The sequence below is a fragment of the Phalangium opilio genome, unplaced genomic scaffold (assembly GCF_054372755.1).
Source record: "Phalangium opilio isolate 3A_F unplaced genomic scaffold, DU_Popi_V2 ptg000483l_1, whole genome shotgun sequence".
NCBI lineage: Eukaryota > Metazoa > Arthropoda > Arachnida > Opiliones > Phalangiidae > Phalangium > Phalangium opilio.
Genome location: NW_028324236.1, coordinates 303,721 through 324,112, shown reverse-complemented (window position 1 = coordinate 324,112; position 20,392 = coordinate 303,721). Strand labels below are relative to the sequence as shown.

General features: G+C 37.7%; 1 long non-coding RNA gene across 1 annotated transcript; it reads left to right on the top strand.

The window, feature by feature from the left end:
• The first annotated feature begins 4,368 nt into the window (after nucleotides 1-4,368).
• On the top strand, nucleotides 4,369-5,323 carry LOC149593885 (uncharacterized). Its single transcript, XR_016379515.1, has 2 exons — nucleotides 4,369-4,482; nucleotides 4,543-5,323. It is a non-coding gene; the product is annotated as an uncharacterized LOC149593885 (long non-coding RNA).
• Nucleotides 5,324-20,392: the final 15,069 nt, after the last annotated feature.

Here is a 20,392-nt window from a genome sequence, read left to right as displayed (position 1 = left end):
TCAAATTAAGCCCTCTTAAGAACATTGATGGAATTCAGAGGACCTATAAATAGTTTCCATTCTTGGGAACGAGAAAATTCACCCTTCACCCTTCTCTCGGCATGAACTTCAGTGCAGTATTGTTGCAGAATGTTCCATTGAGTATACATGGGGTTATTTACTGTCAACTTTGGAGTCTCGTAACTCTTGTTCTACTATAGATACGGGGATGTCCTTCGAGTATGTTAAAGTCCTATTTGCCCCCCATCCAACCATACTGAAGACTTGGGATTAAGGCAAACTGGGACCGAGGAATTAAGCAAAATGTTCAAAAACATACCTTCCATAGGATTAACATTACTCTAAATATTATAGGCTCATAACTCTGGTTCTACTTGAGATACGGCGATGTCCTTTGAGTATGTTATAGCCCTATTTGCCCCCATGCAGCCATACTAATAACATGGGCTTGCCTCAAACTAGGGGCCGGGAAATCGAGCAATATGTTCAACTTATGGTAGCGTCTCACTTATTGTTATTATATTACTTATGATTTTTGTCACTAAACGTTGGAGGCTCATAACTCTGGTACTATTAGAGATACAGGGATGACTTTTGAGTTTGTTATAGTCCTATTTTTCCCCCATCCAATGATACTTAAAAATTGGGAATATGACGAACAGGGGCCGAGTAATTAAGCATAACGTTCGTTTTCATTCGTTCATAACTTTGGTTCTATAACAATCAGATTTTCACGAATCGTTTTGGTCATATAAAGCTAACCCAAATACAGAATTGTCCAAAAAACCCCATTGTCATCGCAAGATATGTCATATATTTGTATGTCAGGCATATATGACGTATCTTAACTTTTTTTGGGAAAACATTGCTGTGTAACATTTGGGGGAAAAAGAAATTTGGTATTAGGCCTAGGGCCATGTCATAGGAATTGTTCTTATTGTTACCTTCTTCACTATTACGTATAGATTATTCTTATTTTATTTGTGTCTTTGGGGCGCGTATTCCATTTGGCTATAGTTAGACGTCAATCCTTTAGTCGTGATTGTATTGAATCGGGACGTTTTTTTGAAAGATGAGTTTCGTATCTGGAAATAGGGTTCCAATCTAAGCTCGATATCCATTTTTTTGCCTTTTCTTCTTAAAATCCCTTTTCTTTATCCGATGTCTTTATCCGTAATCTCTCAAAACAGCTCGGGCCTGCACAAGCAAAAATGAAATATGAACCCAAGCATAGAACTAAGAATATTTTCATATCTTCTATGAATAACTCTATGTTGGCCATAAGTTTGTCGCACTGGAGCTTGTCACGAAGTGAATGAGGTAGGTCATAGATTCTAGTAAAGCGACATACGCCTGGTGAGGCGCTGCGGTCAAAGGCTTAGTAATGCGGACTAAATAGGACTAGATGGAAATACTGAAAAATTTACCACCGAGTGTAGGACTTAAATTGACTCGCTTCCGTCGTTCTCCTTCGAACTAGCTCGAGCTGTAAGTCTCTCAGTAGCATTACGAACTTGTATAGCTAGTGTCAAACTTATGGAAAGAACATATCACTTATAAACTTATGCTCTAACTGATATGTATCGAGACCAAAATGGACAAGCTAACGTTTTATTATCGATGTCTATTGGCTTGAAGTTGGTCATACTCCACGACGAGGAAAGGGGCTCAATATTATAACCTTATTGGGGATTTTATAAACCTATGATTACGAGTCTGATCAACGGCAATTACAAGCGAGATTAAATTAACTCACCAGAGACAAAATTAATCCGTGCAAGATCTAAATTGGAAAAATTCTGCTCTCCAAATCGAAACGGAACAAAGGCATAGTGAGATTCGCGGTCTTGGTCCAGCCGGGCCACGGGTTAAGAGTGACAGTGGTCACAGTGGGCGTAAGATCATGGGAATGACCCACCAGGTGATGGTCCTCTACGAAACGTCCATCAACCTTGCGCAAAAGGATGAGTGCGGTTTTACGTGGAAATATTCTTTCTACCCCAAACTGGAGAGTAACATATAGATTTATGGTTGTAAATGGTCCAAGTTGCCTCTATCTTGACATAATGCGGCCATTTTTGTTTATACCGCTGTTTCTTCTTCTACGTTGTATTTAATGATTTCGTATGATCCATGAATACGTTTGCGCCCGAGATTTCGAATCTTCTAATGGATTGGTCCAAATCGGGGTTTTTTGCCGCAGTTAATGGTTGCGAATAACCGCGTTACAAAATATATATCCAAGCTCGCTTTACTTTTGGCCCAAAAGGTTCTCTCAGAGAATATCATGATTAACTTGGTTATAATCTTTGATTATTCGACGAGTATTTATAATTCGATTCTTCATAATATGACCAACTTAAAATGGTCTTGTCTGAGCTGGCAGCGATCCGCCTAGTCCCTCGTATTAAACCGATACTTGATTATCGAATATGTATCGGATATTTATCGAATATTCTAATACTACTCGTTAAAAGCTTCGATTAGAAAAAGTATAAGTTTATAAGTTATGTTCCAAAAGTGTGACACTTCCTTTACATGTAATGCATGCTGGAGACTTACAGCTCGAGGTAGTTCGAGGGAGAACGACGGAATCGAGAATTGAAGTCCTACACTCGGTGGTTAATTTTGCAGGACTTCCATAGGTCCTATTTAGTATGCATTACTAAGCCTTTGACTGCAGCGCCTCACCAGGCGTCTGTCGCTTTACCCAGAATCTATGACCTACGTCACTTCATGACAAGCTCCAGTTTCTAAGTAACCAGCGACAAACTTATGGCCAATATATTGTATGAACTTATCTGGTGCAACCAGTAAAATTGATTATGTGTACGAGTACTCGTATTGATACTCTATCGAGTTATTCGCCGAGTACTCGAGGCGGGGCGAAGGCTAGCGAGACGAGTAAAGGTATTGTTCTTAGATGGTACTCTCGGGGATGTCTGGAACGTATTCCCGGGCGTATTGCGCAGGGTTCGGAAGGGGGGAATATTGTTATAAGCTTGGTTGTAGTTCGTCTGGAAAGCGTCTTATCCGTTTCTTTGTTAATTTTTAGTTTTGCCGCTCTTTAGAGCTAGAAAACTATTGTTCCGCCCTCTGTTGGCTGGACGGCAGGTCGGCTGGCTGGATTTTGGTGTGACCTGATGAGATTCGTCATAAATAAACTTTTTAAATTTCGAATTTCCCGCGAATTTTCGACTCCAAATTCACCCATAGTTCACGTTACACCTCATCGGTGGCGTCAAAGAGAATATACCAAGAGGAGCAGAAACTTTGTAAATAGGGACCGGCTCTGAATTTGGAGAAACTAGTTCCGGTTGTTCATGTGACCGTGTTGTCTGCTTAAAAATTACCTTTTTTACGTCAACGGTCAACCTAAAGATCAACCCTTTGCCACCATTAAAATTAAGCAGCCGACATAATTTAACCAATAAAAGGCGTCGCTCCTTAGCCAATCAACAAAAACCGGATCTAGTTACTCCAAAACCGTGGCTGGGCTTTTCAAAAGCTTTGTGAAAGGCTAAACTTTCTGCTCCTCTTGGTATATTCTCTTTGGTGGCGTAACGTATTTTATTTCAATTGAAAATATTTTTCTGTCGGTGCGGGGCCTCGAACCTGCGATGTGCCGATCCATACTAGACGCCAGTGAAGACGCCGAACACTCTACCAATCGACCCACGCTCGCTTGGTACAAAACCCGAGTTAAGTTAGACTGTAGAGTAGAGAGAGGGTAGAAGTATGTGGATTCCCCACCCACCCTCCCCTTCCCGACGCGCGCCAACCAGCTGCAGCTGGATTTTGTAAGTGGGAGAGGAGAGAGAGTAGAGAGAATGACTGCCTAGCGCCCGCCAATAATTTTTAGCAATGTGATTTAAATCAATGAAACATACTCATTTAAAGTTAAATAATTATAATTAGCTAATATGATTATTATATTTAAAAAAATTATATTATTTAAGTAATAAATTTAACGATAGTTGTTGAGAGATTCAATAGAGGGCAACATGAGATGTCATAAATACTAGTTTGTTTTTTGTTGTCTCTCTGCCTCCTATATTGCAAGGTCCAAGGCTTAACGGATGATCGATGATTAGATAATTTAATCAGGTGTTTAAATGTAACTTAATCCCGGCGATACCATTAATGAGAAACTCAATCAACATACTCATGGTTAAATTAAAGTTAATTAAATTGAATTGCTCAAAGATAATTATAAAATTAAATCAACAACTCAACTATCTGCTCAACGATAATTAGGCTAGTTTTTAACTTTCTGTCAGTTTTGCTGTTTATTTAAACGTAATTAAACAATGGTTAAATACTGCAGCGTGTATGGGTGTAAATTTCCACGCGTCGTTAAATTGTCGAAACAATGGGATATAGCTTTAAAAATGGGTAAGCCACACACCAAGTCCATGGTTGTCTGCTCCCTTCATTTTAAATTAGAGGATTACCGCCTTCAACCGAAATATGAATATTCAGGTATGTTTTAAGCGTATATTATTAATTTAAAACCAATTATAATAACAGTTATTATTGCAGATAAGTTAAGTTACCCTCCCAGACTTAGACCCTTGGCTGTTCCTTCCAAAAAAACTCCCGTTAAGGAAACATGATCAACAAAAGTTCAAGGCTAATGGGAGATTGGAAAGACTGAAAAAAAAGGAATCAGCTCTCACAATCTCCAACTTTGCATGCAAGTGAAACAGCTGAAATAAATGGACCAGCAGACGCAGAAATTCTAGCTGAAATACTGGGGATTCATGCTGTTCAACAAACTACCGAGGAAACTACGACCGACAAATGCACCACTCCAAACCCCAATGATAAATGCATTATGGTCAACACCTTGGAAAATCATACATGTTATGTTAATGCTTCTAATGGAATATTGAATGCCACCTCTATAATTTCATTAACAGGATTACAAAGTACTGGTCTATTTGATGCGATCGTTAAAAATATTAACAGTGAGTTTCCTAGCCGCATCTCAATGAATATTCGAGATAAGGTATTTTTGACACTCATAAAACTAAAACTTGGCATTTCATTTACCGCTCTATCAGTTTTGTTTAGAATAAGTAAAGTTCAGACCTCAAATAATTTTAAATTAACTCTAACGATAAATTTTAAATGTTTCTCAAAAATTGGTCCCAAGCTTGTTAAAACCCGTGAAAAAAATGCAAATAAATAATGCACCCAAGCTGAAATTTTGTAAAACAATTTGTCCCAAGCTTGTTAAAACCCGTGAAAAAAATACAAATAAATAATGCACCCAGGACTCCTGAAATTTTGTAAAACAATTTTATTTAATAAAGGAAATTAAAAATATCACTTCAGCCTTATTTGCGCCATAACATTCCGTCCTTTTTATTCCATTTCAAATAATTTTGAATGTAGTAATTGAAGAAAGTAATTTGTAATATTGGTAAAAGATTGTTAATAAATTTTTAAATAAAACAATCATTTTCCAGTTTAGAATAAATTACAAAATGACAACTTTGAAGTCCTAAAAGGGCCAAACTAAGTTGCACTTGCCCATAATACATTTGTTAGGGTTTCAAAGAAAATGTTCCGTCCTTCTTGATTACGTAAGGAGTTTTCTTGAGGACTGTTTCTAAGTTTCCTTTTTCACCAATGACTGGACACTTCATTTCGACCAAATTATCGTTGACTAGACCGTCAGGGGAATGGATAAGAAGGGTTGACTTCAAAACCAATCTTCGGTACTTTTAAATTAGACATTTTTTAAAGCAACAAATGTTTTTTTCGTTTATAATTCCATACTGTGTGAATGCATTTCCCTTAAAGTTTGACTGAAGAGCTTTTCGAATTTTTTCAGTAGGATCTTTTGGAAAATATGTGTAATACTCGTAGTGACAAGAGAGAGACAACAGGTACTAAACAAAACAAAAACAGTATTACCAATTTTTATACTCATTTTATGACCAAGGCTTAAGAGTTTACATAACTAATCTGGTTAATATTAGGGTGATTAGGTTTTCAACACTTACCATTTTTGAAAATATTCTCTTCTGAAAATTGTGGTTCATTCATTGCAAGAAATTTCAAGTACAAATTTTCATTTGGCACTGAATTATAAGTTTAAACGTCACATACACTGTCGCTGATGCTACAGGTCTCGTCTCAGGCCTGCCATTTTTGATTTCCCCTAGATCAAGCTTCGCGTTTTTTCCGCACGCTGGCACTAGTGAAACTTGTCTTTTCTAGAGTGGGATATAGACCGAGTGGGGAAAGGTGAAGCCCCGCCCATTGACATGCGCGGTAACCACTGGATGTTTTACTTCCAACAGTAACAGGTAGATGGCGGGAAAATTTGGTCTTTGGCGCGAAAATTTGGTCTTTGGCGCGAAATTAAAAATACTTCGTTTTTAGATCATTGGTGTTACAAAAGACATTGTTGGTTGAAATTGTAATAAAGAACTGAAAATTGGTGTTATTTGATACATTGTGAAAAATATTGCCTCCATTTTTTAAACACAACTTACACATTGTTTATTACTAAATAATAAAGTTGAATATATTCAAGTTTACGAGTTTTTCTTTATTCAATTTAAAGTCAAGGGAGTAGGTTGAATTTAATTTTCAATTTAAAATTTACTATGACTTGTAAATGCGCATTCCCGCCTTGCACAAACACAGAAAAGGATGTTTATTTATTTTATTTTCCAAATAATCGTGACGTTAGACAACAATGGTTTAAATTTATCGGTAGAAATAGCAATGATGCCTTAAGTGGAAAATATCGGCACTTGCGTCTTTGTAAGGTAATGTCTTGTTTTATTAATGAATTATTAATAGTTATCTAATAACCACTTTGTTTGAAGGATCATTTTTCTCCGAATTGCTGTGGAACAAATGGTACAAAACTCCCAAATGCAGTTCCTACAATTGGAGCACCAAACCCAATTCAAAAAGAAGTATCCATGTCTGAGAGGAATAAAAGAAAAAACACCGGAAATGATATAGTAAGTTTAGATTTAATAACATCGCAATATTGTTTGGTATCAGGGATGTTTTAGTTATTTATTGCAATTAATCCCAGGACGAGATGGAAAGACTTTCTAAAGTGCGGCGTTTGGAATCAATTGATGTGGCCAAAAATGTAAATAATCACGATTATCAAACAGATTGAATGTATGTTAAACCTTTTGGCGTTGGTCTAAACTTTGCATTAATATGTTAAAGGCGTCTGTTGACAATTCACGAAAGTGCCACATCGAAACACAGACAGAAACGTTTTCTGATGAGTCAAAGAATGCCTCTGACAACCTGAAAATAATTATAAAAGAGTTGAAGACTTCAATAGCGGAATTGTCAAAGAAGAATACAGACCTTGAAAAACAGCACGCTAAACTGTTTACGGAACACGAAAGATCGAGGTACCAATTAGAGAAAGTAATGACGGCCTTTGGCAAACTCTTCACTGCGGATCAAATAAATCATGTTGTAGAACAGCGCAAACGATGCAAACAGTGGTCTCCTCAAGCCATACAATCGTCGTTACAACTTCTATACAATATTGGTACAAAAGGGTACAATTTCTTACGTGAGCAAGGCCATCCACTTCCAACAACAAGGTGCCTAAATCAATTTTTACCTCTCCGAGTGACGTATGTCACGGAGAGGTTCTAATTTCGACGTGTTTGTGTGTCTGTCTGTCTGTTGTTACACCCACGTGACCGCGTTCGCAGTTTTCAAATCGGAGCAAACGTGTATTCAATTTCCACACCGCATTTACAGTCCCGGAAATTGTGTTCCATTTACAGGCTATTACTCCATTGCCTGTCTAACAACTCTGTTCATTTGTGCACCCCACATGGACACCAGTCTGAACTTACTGGCATCTAAACACCACCATCTTCTAGTCTTTCGCCCATTCCACATGGACACCAGTCTGTACTTACTGGCTTCTAAACACCACCACCTTCTCGTCTTTGTCCATTCTACATGGACACCAGTCTGTACACCTGGCTTCTAACACCACCATCTTCTTGGTCTTTGTTTTTGTCCGTCCCACATGGACATCAGTCTGTACACCTGGCTTCTAACACCACCATCTTCTGGTCTTTGTTTTTGTCCATCCCACATGGACACCAGTCCGTACACCTGGCTTCTAAAACCACCATCATCCTTAATGTTAAGACATACGCGGCGATCGGCTAGGGTTATGAGAAACGTCTAGCCTTCCAATGGAGGGGTCTTCCTCCACGGTTCACGCAATTGCGATGTTCTTATCTACAGCTGCGATTCGAATCCTTTATATACTACCTATTTGAGTAAGGCGAAACAACAGTCATATCCTTCAATTCAAACGTCAATATTAGTCACGTCTCTCAAGTTTGTTTAATTATTCTTTTTTAAAACGATGTAACGCTCAATAAGGCGAACAACTAACGAAGAAAATATTAAATATTAATTATATTTATTTTAATATTTAAGATAATCTCTTTTCTCAATTCAAAATTAATATGGAAAGAGTTAAAAAGCAGTCTATTTTTTTGCCTGTGTGTGTCTGTCCGTTGTCACACTAGTGCGCCGAGTTAGCAGTTCGCCTTGTCTTGATGTGTAAAGAAATACAACAAAACCTTATTATTTGGTTTTCTTATAACGTAAAATTAATATAAGGAAATATTTTTCGTAATTTCGATGCCTTTAGCAGTTTTGTAGCCTGAAAGCTCTGTTTCATTTTGATATCCCAAGAATATTTTTTAATATTATTATTTGAAATGGATGTTTATATATTACTTTAGCTATATTACATCTGTTTATAACATAATCCTTTCTTTAATGATTACAAACGAACGCTACTATGTCGGTCAAATGAACTTTTATTTGTCAATAGGCCTAGTTAACCAAAATGTAATCGCTTGGTTTTCTTTTCTTTAATACAGAGACATTAACGGTTCAGTCTTAAGAGAGAGCCGAAAGTTAAATACACTTTTAAATAATCAGGCTTAGATTTTATATTTGAATAAAGAATCATGGTGGAAATCTGGGCCGCGTTCAGCAGCGCGGTTAGCAATGTCCTACAGAACGGGATTTTGTTTTTGTGCTCAGCGCTGAGCCAGCTCGATCACAAAAGCAAATAGTCGGGTTTTTGGATAACGTGACGTAAAACGCGTAGTTCTCAGCTTGGCGAAAAAACATGGAGGAAGTATTACAAATAGCTCTTGGTGATTCTGATGGGACTATACCTATTTAATTGGCGTGAAACCAGTTGATCACGCGAGAGTTTTAAGAGACATGTTAGACTTTCCAATTTTAAATATGAAAGTTGCTCTTATCTATCTCTATAAATATGTTATCATACAAATTTCGTTAAGCCTTGGTACCTTGCAAACTTTATTAAGCTACCCCAGTAGCAAAATCGACGTTGGGCCAACGGAGTCGGCTCGAGATTCAACCGACACTGCCCTATACTGCCGCAAAATGGTCCTTTTGACAGTCGAAATGTCCTACCCGAAAATGGGTCGGTCCGGCGGTTTTCCAACCTTCTCAAACGTGCACGGAAAATTTTCGGGATTTCCAAAATTAGGTCGGGATAGAAATTTTGCCAGCACTTTAACCGAGTCTAAAAAGTAAGCGTGGCCAGCTCTTACATTATCAAACAAGAAGTCGGCTTTGTTATATGGTTATGGTCGGATTATTAATCTAATTGCGGTCGGCTTTATGGCTTAATTAGGGTCGGCTTTATGGCCTGTTTAGGGTCGGCTTTATGGCTTGTTTAGGGTCGGCTTTACGACTTGATTATCGTAGCCTTAACGATTTGTTTATGGTCGGCTTAATGTATCTCGTCCCTTGTTGTTATTTTGATAAAACCAACGAGTTCAGCAGCCGACCTAATCCTTTCTTACACCAACCGACATAAAATGTAACTATCAGCCAACTCTATTTGTTTGTTCTCACGTCCGACTTCAAAGCGGAGCTGGAACCCTATTCTCTAAGGTCCTTTTGGAGGAATTTCGATCCGAATCTTTTCATTCGGAGTCAATTTCTCCGAATGAAACTAAAACGTATTCTGTAAGCACCTTATCTTAATCATACGGTGATAACCTCTCCGAATCATTCGGCGGCCGTAAGAGATGGCCGAATCGGGCATTCGAAGTTTTTACCGCCTCTCTTCCCTCCATCAATCCTAGACTCGCGGAACTTTCGCCGGAGTTTTCTAGTATTTTTCCCCGTACCTTAGCTGCGGTTCATATTTTTACCTCTCCGAGTGACGTATGTCACGGAGAGGTTCTGTAACGATCGTGTGTGTCTGTGTGTGTGTCGGAGTGGGGGTGTCTGTGTGTGTGTCTGTTGTTACACCCACGTGACCGCGTTCGCAGTTTCCAAATCGGAGCAAACGTGTTCGCCATTTCCGAACTGCTTTCACAGTCTCGGAAATGGCTCCTCTATTTGAGTTTTCACACCACCATCTTCTGGTCTTTGCCCATCCCACACGGACACCAGTCTGTACTTACTGGCTGGCTTCTAATCACCACCATCTTTTGGTCTTCGTCCATCCCACATGGACACCAGTCTGAACATACTGTCTTCTAATCACCACCATCTTCTGGTCTTCGTCCATTCCACTTGGACATCAGTCTGTACATACTGACTTCTAACACCACCATCTTCTGGTCATTGTCCATCCCACATGGACACCAGTCTGTACACACTTACTTCTAACACCACCATCTTCTGGTGTTTGTTTTTGTCCATCCCACATGGACACCAGTCTGTACACCTGGCTTCTACACCACCATGTTCTGGTCTTTGTTTTCGTCCATCCCACATGGACACCAGTTTGCACACCTGGCTTCTACTCCATCGTCATCGTTGAGCTTAAGACATTCGCGGCGATCAGCTAGGGTTACGAGAAACGTCTAGCCTCCCTAGGGTGGGTTGTCCACGATAGGTTTTCGCAATTGCGGTTGTTCTTGCTTTTAGCTGAAGTTCGACACCCTTATATACTACCTATTTGAGTATGCCCTCTATGTTCAAAGCCATATTCCCAACAGGGTTGCCATGTAAACACTATCCTCTCGTTTCACCTCAACGATTTTCTTAGTTTTGTCAACATGACTGTTAACGTTACATAACACCAAAGCTTATTTGTGGCTACACACACTGAAAGTAAATGCGTACCATAAAAAGCATGAAAACACGAAGCTATTATCCGATTACGATCAGACCTTTCACTGGTCTGGGCGGCGTTCAGCAGAGCTCACCAAAAAAGACAGCGGATTTTGGAAATGTTTACCGGTGAGCTCTGTCGTCATAGCTTTTCTCCGGTCATCCGCGTTTTATAAATGACGCTAGCGCAATAAAGCGTGCAAGGTACCAAGGCTTAACAAAAATTGTATGATAACATATTTATAGAGATAGTTAACAACTTTTATAATTAAAATTAGAAACTAACATATCTCTTAAAATTCTCGCGTGATCAACTGATTTCACGCCAATTAAATAGCTATAGTCCCATCAGAATTCATCAAGCTATTTGTATTAATTCCTCCATGGTTTTTTCGCCAAGCTGAGAACTACGCGTTTTACGTCACGTTATCCAAAAAGCCGACTATTTTCTTTGAAGACCGCGCTAGCTCAGCGCTGAGCACCATGACGTCAAAATTCATAAACAAAATCCCGTTATGTAGGAAACTGCTAACAGCGCTGGGCTCTGCTGAACGCGGCCCAGATTTCCACCATGATTATAAAATTTAAGCCTAATTATTTAAAAGTGTATTTAACTTTCGGCTCACTCTGAACCGTTAATGTCTCTGCATTACAGAAACGAAAACCAAGCGTTCACTTTTTGGTTCACTAGGCCTATTGACAAATAAAAGTTCATTTGGCCAACATAGTACCGTTGTGCTTGTATTCACTTTAGAAAGTATTATGCTATAAACAGATCTAGTATAGCTTAAGTAATATATAAACATCCATTTTAAATAATAATATTTAAAAACATCTTTGGAATATCAAAATGAAATAGAGCTTTAAAGCTACAAAAGTACTAAATGCATCATAATTACGAAAAATATTTCCACATATTCAATTTATATTAAGGATAAAGGGAATATTATGGTTCTGTAGGATTTCTTTACACATCAAAAAAACGCAGCGCACTACTGTAACAACGGACGGACACACACAGACAAAAACATAGGCTGCTTTTTAACTCTTTCCGTATTAATTTTGAATTGAGAAACAAGATTATCTTAAATATTAAAATAAATATAATTAATATTTAACATTTTCTTCGTTAGTTATTCGCCTTATTGAACGTTACATCGTTTTAAAAAAGAACAATTAAACATTCTTGAGAGACTTGACTAATATTGGCGTTTGAAATGAAGCATACGCCGGTTGCTTCGCCTTACTAAAATAGGTAGTATATAAGGGTGTCGAACAACAGTTAGAAGCAAGAACAACCGCAATTGCGAAAACCTTTGGTGGACACCCCACCTTAGGGAGGCTAGACGTTTCTCGTAACCCTAGCTGATCGCCGCGTATGTCTTAACCTTAAGGATGATGTTGGAGTAGAAGCCAGGTGTGCAGACTGGTTTCCATGTGGGATGGACAAAAACAAAGACCAAAGGATGGTGGTGTAGAAGCCAGGTGTACAGACTGGTGTCCATGTGGGATGGACAAACACAAAGACCAGAACATGGTGGTGTTAGAAGCCAGTGTGTACAGACTGGTGTCCATGTGGGATGGATAATGACCAGAAGATGGTGGTGTTAGAAGCCAGTAAGTACAGACTGGTGTGCATGTGGGATGGACAAAAACAAGGACCAGAAGATCGTGGTGTTAGAAGCAAGTAAGTACAGACTGGTGTCTATGTGGGATGGACAAAAACGACGCCTAGAAGATGGTGGTGTAAGAAGCCAATGAATACAGATTGGTGTTCATGTGGAATGGACAATTGACTAGTCAGATGAAGTAATAGTGGCCAGTTGAATTGTGGATAGCCTCAAGTTTTGAATTTTCCGGAAACTGTGAATGCGGTCTGGAAATAGCGAACACATTTGCTTCGATTCGGAAACTGCGAACGCGCTCCCCTGGGGTGTAAGTCAATAACAACAGACACACACACACACAGACACACACACACGATCGTTACAGAACCTCTCCGTGACATACGTCACTCGGAGAGGTAAAAATTGGGCCTTTACAAACACGTAAAGGTAATATCCCTCCAAAGTTTTATATCTTCATTTCCCGTTTTTCCCCCATCGGATGATTTTAATGTGTACAAGTATATCATTATTGGATGTAAAATGTCGTCTGATTCACAGTATATTTGCTATGCTTTGTATACTGCTTTAATATTTCATAAATTTTAACATAAGAAACATTACCATATCTGGGTAAATAAGTTTGTAAGTAGTCGTCTTGACTCGGAGAGGTAATATTTTGGTTTTCCCAACTTGTTATTTAGTATGGCTGCTTTGTTTTTTCAACTCAAGCTTCATCGTTTGCGATTTGAACATGGTAATCGCATAGCCCGTCGCGATTTACGAGTTCAAAGGGTTTTTCGAGACTTAAAATCAAGCGTGGGCAAAATTTTAGGTTAAAGCGGGAAATGGCTTTAGGCCTTGGCGGGCCTTGGCGAGATCTACAAGGTAGATCGACGGCTTTTTGGTAGATTTAAAGGTAAAAAACGTCGTTGAATTTATCCTACATTTAAGGGATAATTTCGCGAGATCCAATTACTTAACACAGATTTAATTGTTAATTTTAATATTTTTTCTACCGGGGCTTGTAAGTTTGAGCCACCTATTTTTGACCAATTGCATCAATTATAAATAATTGCTAGATTAAATTTGGTTATTTCGTTTAGCATCTATTTAAATTATTAAATTTTGGTAGGTGTGTAGCCATTGATAGAGGGGCTAATGATCTACATTAATGAATTTATCATAATCTCACGAGATCCACACAATTGTATTATAATTTGCGATTAATTAACGTTGTTATTCTAGGTTCTCATTGCCTCATATTTAACCCTACTAAAACTTTCGCTAAGTTTCATTCAAAATTCGACGTATATTAACTGTTGTTTAGCGTGTTCTTTAATACCCATTTTAAAAGAATATTATGAAGCAATTTAAGAATAAATAGTTTTTTATCAAAAATAAATAAATAAAAAAGGAAAAAAAGCACTTGTTTCTATCTTAAAGGGTGACAAGCAGCAAAATCAAAAAAACTGAGATTTTGTGCCTAAAAGGTAGAGCAGAAAAAATTATCCAAGAAAATATATACTTTTAGTACATTCAGAATACGTTTTATAGTCGCAAAATTGCAAAAACCAAAATTGGCAAAATTTAAAGTCTGACAAATTTCTGGGGGCCTCTATTTTTAAATAGAGGCCCCCCCACGCGAAATTTATAAAATAAATCTCCGTGCATACGGTTATGGCGCGCCAAAAACCTCTATACTACCGAAGACGAAGACGGTAAGACCCGACCTGCCGATCGCGAGCGCTCGCGCTCTCGAGAGGGCGAAACATTTGCTTTTTTACGCGCCAGAAATAGTTTTAAGCCACGCCCCTAAATTGAAAATTTGAATTTCGCCGGGAATTTTTGGTGTAAAAACGGTGTTTTGTATTTCTTATTGTGAAAAAACGACTGAATATTTTTAAGTGAAATTTTGTATGGGCACGTTTTACATCATTCCTCACCAAAAAAAATAGGTTTCAATTAAATTTAATTTTCTGCACCTCCCCCTTTAAGAAAATAAATCGAAAAAGAGAAAATATGCTTTGTATTGAATGTTTTTCCAATACAAAGACCATTTCCCAAAATATCCACTCCTTGGGCAAAAACCAAAGTTTCCATCCCTTCAATTTGAAAGCGCGCCAAATAAAATTGTCCAATAAAGAAAAAGTGGGCGTCAAAAAGTACCACGTGGCTTAAGAGGAAGTGATGTCCATTTGGATTGAGAGAATATTTTCGAAGTATCCGAATGACGATAAGGATTGGGGTTAGAGAATACGGTTTGTTCGGTCCACTGCGAATGAGCCCTATCCGAATCATAAGGATTCGGAGTGATCCGAATGATTTCGATTTTTAGAGAATAGCCTCCCTGGTATCTGAAGTTAGATAAGAGTCGGACTTGAGTCGTAAGTGCTGACTAGGCCATAAAGCAAAGAATCTACCTCGAACCGAGTGAAACGCGGAAGAAGCTTCATTACAACTAAATCTGAAATTTTCAGTGTGATCGGTAGGCCGTCGGATATGTCGACCTCTAGACCCTTATTGTTATCTTTTATTTGATAGAAACGCATGTTAGTTGGTAACGAGTCGAGCAGCCGAACTAATCCTTCATTACATTAACCGACTTAAAATATAACTATCAGCCAACACTATTTTATTGTTCTCACGGCCGACTGCAAAGCGGAGTTGGCAACTGAAGTTGGATAAGAGTCGGATTTTAGTCGTAACTACCGACTAGACCATAAACCGACGAATCTACCTCGAACCGACTCGAACGCGGAACACTCGTGTTACTGGGGTAGCGTCATTTTTAAAACACCGATGAGCGGAGAAAAGCGTTCAGCAAAGCTATGACGACAGAGCTCAATGGTAAACGTATTCCAAAATCCGTTGTCTTTTTTGGTGAGTTCTGCTGATCGTAGTTGGATTATAGCTTCGTGTTTTCATAATAAAAGAAAGCACTACCAGTTCAGAGAAAGGTCTGGTCGTAATCGGGTTATAGCTTCGCAGTTTTCATATTTCTTTCAGCAGCGCATTCACTTTCAGTGCATGTAGCCACAAATAAGCTTTGGGGTTATGTAACGTTAACAGTCATGTTGACAAACTAAAAATATCGTTGAGGTGAAACGAGAGGATAGTGTTTACACGGCAACCCTGGTTTGAATATGTCTTTGATCATAGAGGGTATACAGTTGAGGAGTAGAAAATTGGGCCTTTACAAACACGTAAAGGTAATATCCCTCCAAAGTTTTATCTCTTGACTTCACGTTTTTTCCCCATCGGATGATTTTAATGTGTACAAGTATATCATTATTGGATGTAAAATGTCGTCTGATTTATGTTTTATTCGCCATGATTTGTATACTGCTTTAATATTTCATAAATTTTAACTTCAGTATTTGTTCATAAATAAAAAAGAAACATTTCCATATCTGAGTTAATAAGTTTACTCGGAGAGGTAATTATTTGGTTTTCCCAACTTGTTATAAATTGGATTTGGTTTACTTTGCACTAAACCCTCAGAATCGTAAAAAATTGTCCAAAAACAGCAGTTATAATATTACTAGTTAAAGATAAGATTCGATCTATGAGTTTTTATTATATTTTGGTGCTTTTGGCGCTTAAAGAAAAAGTTCAAGTAACATAAGAATATATACCTTATAAGAACGGCTTTTTCTACATATAAATTAAAAACTATTAGTCAAAAATAAATGATCTTTTACTACTAAGTCGAACCTTTCACCCGCAATCAAACTGATGTGCACATTAGCTCATGATTAAATCAGTGCAGACTTGGTCAAAATTCTGTGCTGTGTCAGAGTCACCACTCTGCACATGCTTTGTCCAAGATTGTACAGTTTTTATTAACAGTGTTTGATCTCGCTAAGCGTCATCCAAAAACCAACGCCGCAAAATTACATTCTTTCCGATGGTATCTTCAAGTCCAACAATGGCTAGGGCAAGATTTAATCCCGAACAGTGGTGAAGGTTTCGTGATCGCGAAAGTCGAAAACCTATTCACACCACTCTCCTTTCTGCATCAGATGAACTTTCAACACTCATCACTTGCACCTGCAATCTGCAAAACATCTTGTGTAAAGAACTGTAAATGTAAACGAGGAGGATTAGTTTTCTCGGCACTGTGCGGACATTGTCAAGGTATTAGCTAAAATAAAAATCTTCAGGATGATGATAAATATGAAACAAATGTTAAAAACGTGTCCTAAATCTAATCCATTCCCTAAGCAACATGTTGAGTAATATCACAAGGAGAATAATCTAACCCCAAGGTCCTAAATAAGATTTTTTGCCGTTGCCTCTAGTTCGGAAAATTGTGACGTTTAGCTTTTTGACGTTCCCAACGGAGCTCGTGTGAATAGAGAGATAAAATTGCTAAAATCTCGACCACGACCGGGAACGAGGTTTTTGAGCAGCGCTCCACAATTAAACAGGCGGGGCTAATTTTTTTATCTGAGTAAGTTCAAGCATTAAGGTTTCATCCATTGTGTTTACGTTATTTATGGTGACGACGTATCGAGTGGCGTGCTAAGGCTTTTAAAGAAGTTGGTTATTTAGATAAAGCTACGGGGATGAAGTTGTAAGAGTCGAGGAATAACAGATTAGATACTTTTATTTCTAAAATAAGTGTACCGTTAATTTCAGTGATTTAGGTACAATTTTTCTCGTCCCGATTGATAATTTCTCCAATCAATAATTGATTACAATAGCTGCTACCAAAACGATAACTTTCTCCAAGTCGAATAAACTGACTAAACAATCCATGAATAGTGCTATGGGATTGCCGCCGGTGTATCGTTGTTTTCGGGGTCAAATTTGTTGCATTTGATACAACTAAAATCTAGGCACGTTTTCACTATACAAATCCTCGCAGACGGAGATGCTAACACATGAAATAGGCTGATGTTCGCACGCCCCCAACTTTTCCTAACATATTTTCGTCTGTATTCATTCAAGGTAAAAGAAAACATCCATATGTTCAGGTACATTTCGACGAGGTTTTTTTAGAACGTGCAATAGGACTCGAGCAAAGCTGGGTCTTGGCTCGGTTAACATATGTATGTTTAACAAAAATTGCTACTACCAACGTTTGACTTGAGAACAACTAGGAATGGTATCCCATGTATAGAAATGTAGAGGTTCAGTAAAACCCGCTAATAAAAAGCGAAGAAATCGTTATATTCTCACGGTTAGAAGCGAGAGAAACCAAATTTTCCTAGGCATTATTTCATATAAAAATACAACGGAACGCTCTTAGAAGAAAAAAGGACAACTAAAGGAAAGCACTATTTCAGTGACTGAGCTCGCGAGTCGCTGTGGCTAGATGCCTATCGGCTCGACCTTGAAAAGCTCGCTCGTTAATTAGTCGAGCCGCCAAAGTGTCGGCTACATATTCAGGGATGGGAGGGGCTTAGTTTGAGTGACGTCAGAGAATTTAAAGCTAAAGCTCTTGTCATGCGAATGGCTAATTATGCTTATAAATTGATCAACTACCGCATTAATTTTACCTCCAACAGCAGGGAAGAAAACCAGCAAGATCAATTCTCACCCTTTCAGATGTTGGTAGTTAATTTTCAACCGTTTCATTTTCCTTATGGCCAAGGCTTAGCACTTTACCAACAGCTTTCAGTTTTAGATTAGGAAAAACATTGTACACACTTATTAAGAAACTTTTCAGTAGTAATAAAAAACATTTCGGTAGTAATAAGAAACGTTTCGGTAGTAAAAAGAAACGTTTCGGTAGTAATATGAAACATTTCGGTAGTAATATGAAACGTTTCGGTAGTAATATGAAACGTTTCGGTAGTAATATGAAACGTTTCGGTAGTAATAAGAAACGTTTCGGTAGTAATAAGAAACGTTTCGGTAGTAGTAATAAGAAACGTTTCGGTAGTAAAAAGAAACGTTTCGGTAGTATTAAGAAACGTTTCGGTAGTATTAAGAAACGTTTCGGTAGTAATAAGAAACGTTTCGGTAGTAATATGAAACGTTTCGGTAGTAATATAAAACGTTTCGGTAGTAATAAGAAACGTTTCGGTAGTAATAAGAAACGTTTCGGTAGTAATAAGAAACGTTTCGGTAGTAATAAGAAACGTTTCGGTAGTAATAAGAAACGTTTCGGTAGTAATATGAAACGTTTCGGTAGTAATATGAAACGTTTCGGTAGTAATAAGAAACGTTTCGGTAGTAATAAGAAACGTTTCGGTAGTAATAAGAAACGTTTCGGTAGTAATAAGAAACGTTTCGGTAGTAATATGAAACGTTTCGGTAGTAAAAAGAAACGTTTCGGTAGTAAAAAGAAACGTTTCGGTAGTAAAAAGAAACGTTTCGGTAGTAATAGGAAACGTTTCGGTAGTAATATAAAACGTTTCGGTAGTAATATAAAACGTTTCGGTAGTAATATAAAACGTTTCGGTAGTAAAAAGAAACGTTTCGGTAGTAATAAGAAACGTTTCGGTAGTAATATAAAACGTTTCGGTAGTAATATAAAACGTTTCGGTAGTAATAAGAAACGTTTCGGTAGTAATAAGAAACGTTTCGGTAGTAATAAGAAACGTTTCGGTAGTAATTAGAAACGTTTCGCTAGTAACAAGAAACGTTTCGGTAGTAATATGAAACGTTTCGATAGTAATAAGAAACGTTTCGGTAGTAATAAGAAACTTTTCAGTAGTAATAAAAAACATTTCGGTAGTAATAACAAACGTTTAGGTAGTAATAAGAAACGTTTCGGTAGTAATAAGAAACGTTTCGGTAGTAATAAGAAACGTTTCGGTAGTAATAAGAAACGTTTCGGTAGTAATAAGAAACGTTTCGGTAGTAATAAGAAACGTTTCGGTAGTAGTAAGAAACGTTTCGGTAGAAATAAGAAACGTTTCGGTAGTAATAAGAAACGTTTCGGTAGTAATAAGAAACGTTTCGGTAGTAATAAGAAACGTTTCGGTAGTAATAAGAAACGTTTCGGTAGTAATAAGAAACGTTTCGGTAGTAATAAGAAACGTTTCGGTAGTAATAAGAAACGTTTCGGTAGTAATATGAAACGTTTCGGTAGTAATAAGAAACGTTTCGGTAGTAATAAGAAACGCTTCGGTAGTAATAAGAAACGTTTCGGTAGTAATAAGAAACGTTTCGGTAGTAATAAGAAACGTTTCGGTAGTAATAAGAAACGTTTCGGTAGTAAAATAAAACGTTTCGGTAGTAATAAGAAACGTTTCGGTAGTAAGAAGAAACGTTTCGTTAGTAATATGAAACGTTTCGGTAGTAAGAAGAAACGTTTCGTTAGTAATATGAAACGTTTCGGTAGTAATATAAAACGTTTCGGTAGTAATAAGAAACGTTTCGGTAGTAATAAGAAACGTTTCGGTAGTAATAAGAAACGTTTCGGTAGTAATAAGAAACGTTTCGGTAGTAATAAGAAACGTTTCGGTAGTAATAAGAAACGTTTCGGTAGTAATAAGAAACGTTTCGGTAGTAATATGAAACGTTTCGGTAGTAATATGAAACGTTTCGGTAGTAATAAGAAACGTTTCGGTAGTAATAAGAAACGTTTCGGTAGTAATAAGAAACGTTTCGGTAGTAAAATAAAACGTTTCGGTAGTAAAATAAAACGTTTCGGTAGTAATAAGAAACGTTTCGGTAGTAATAAGAAA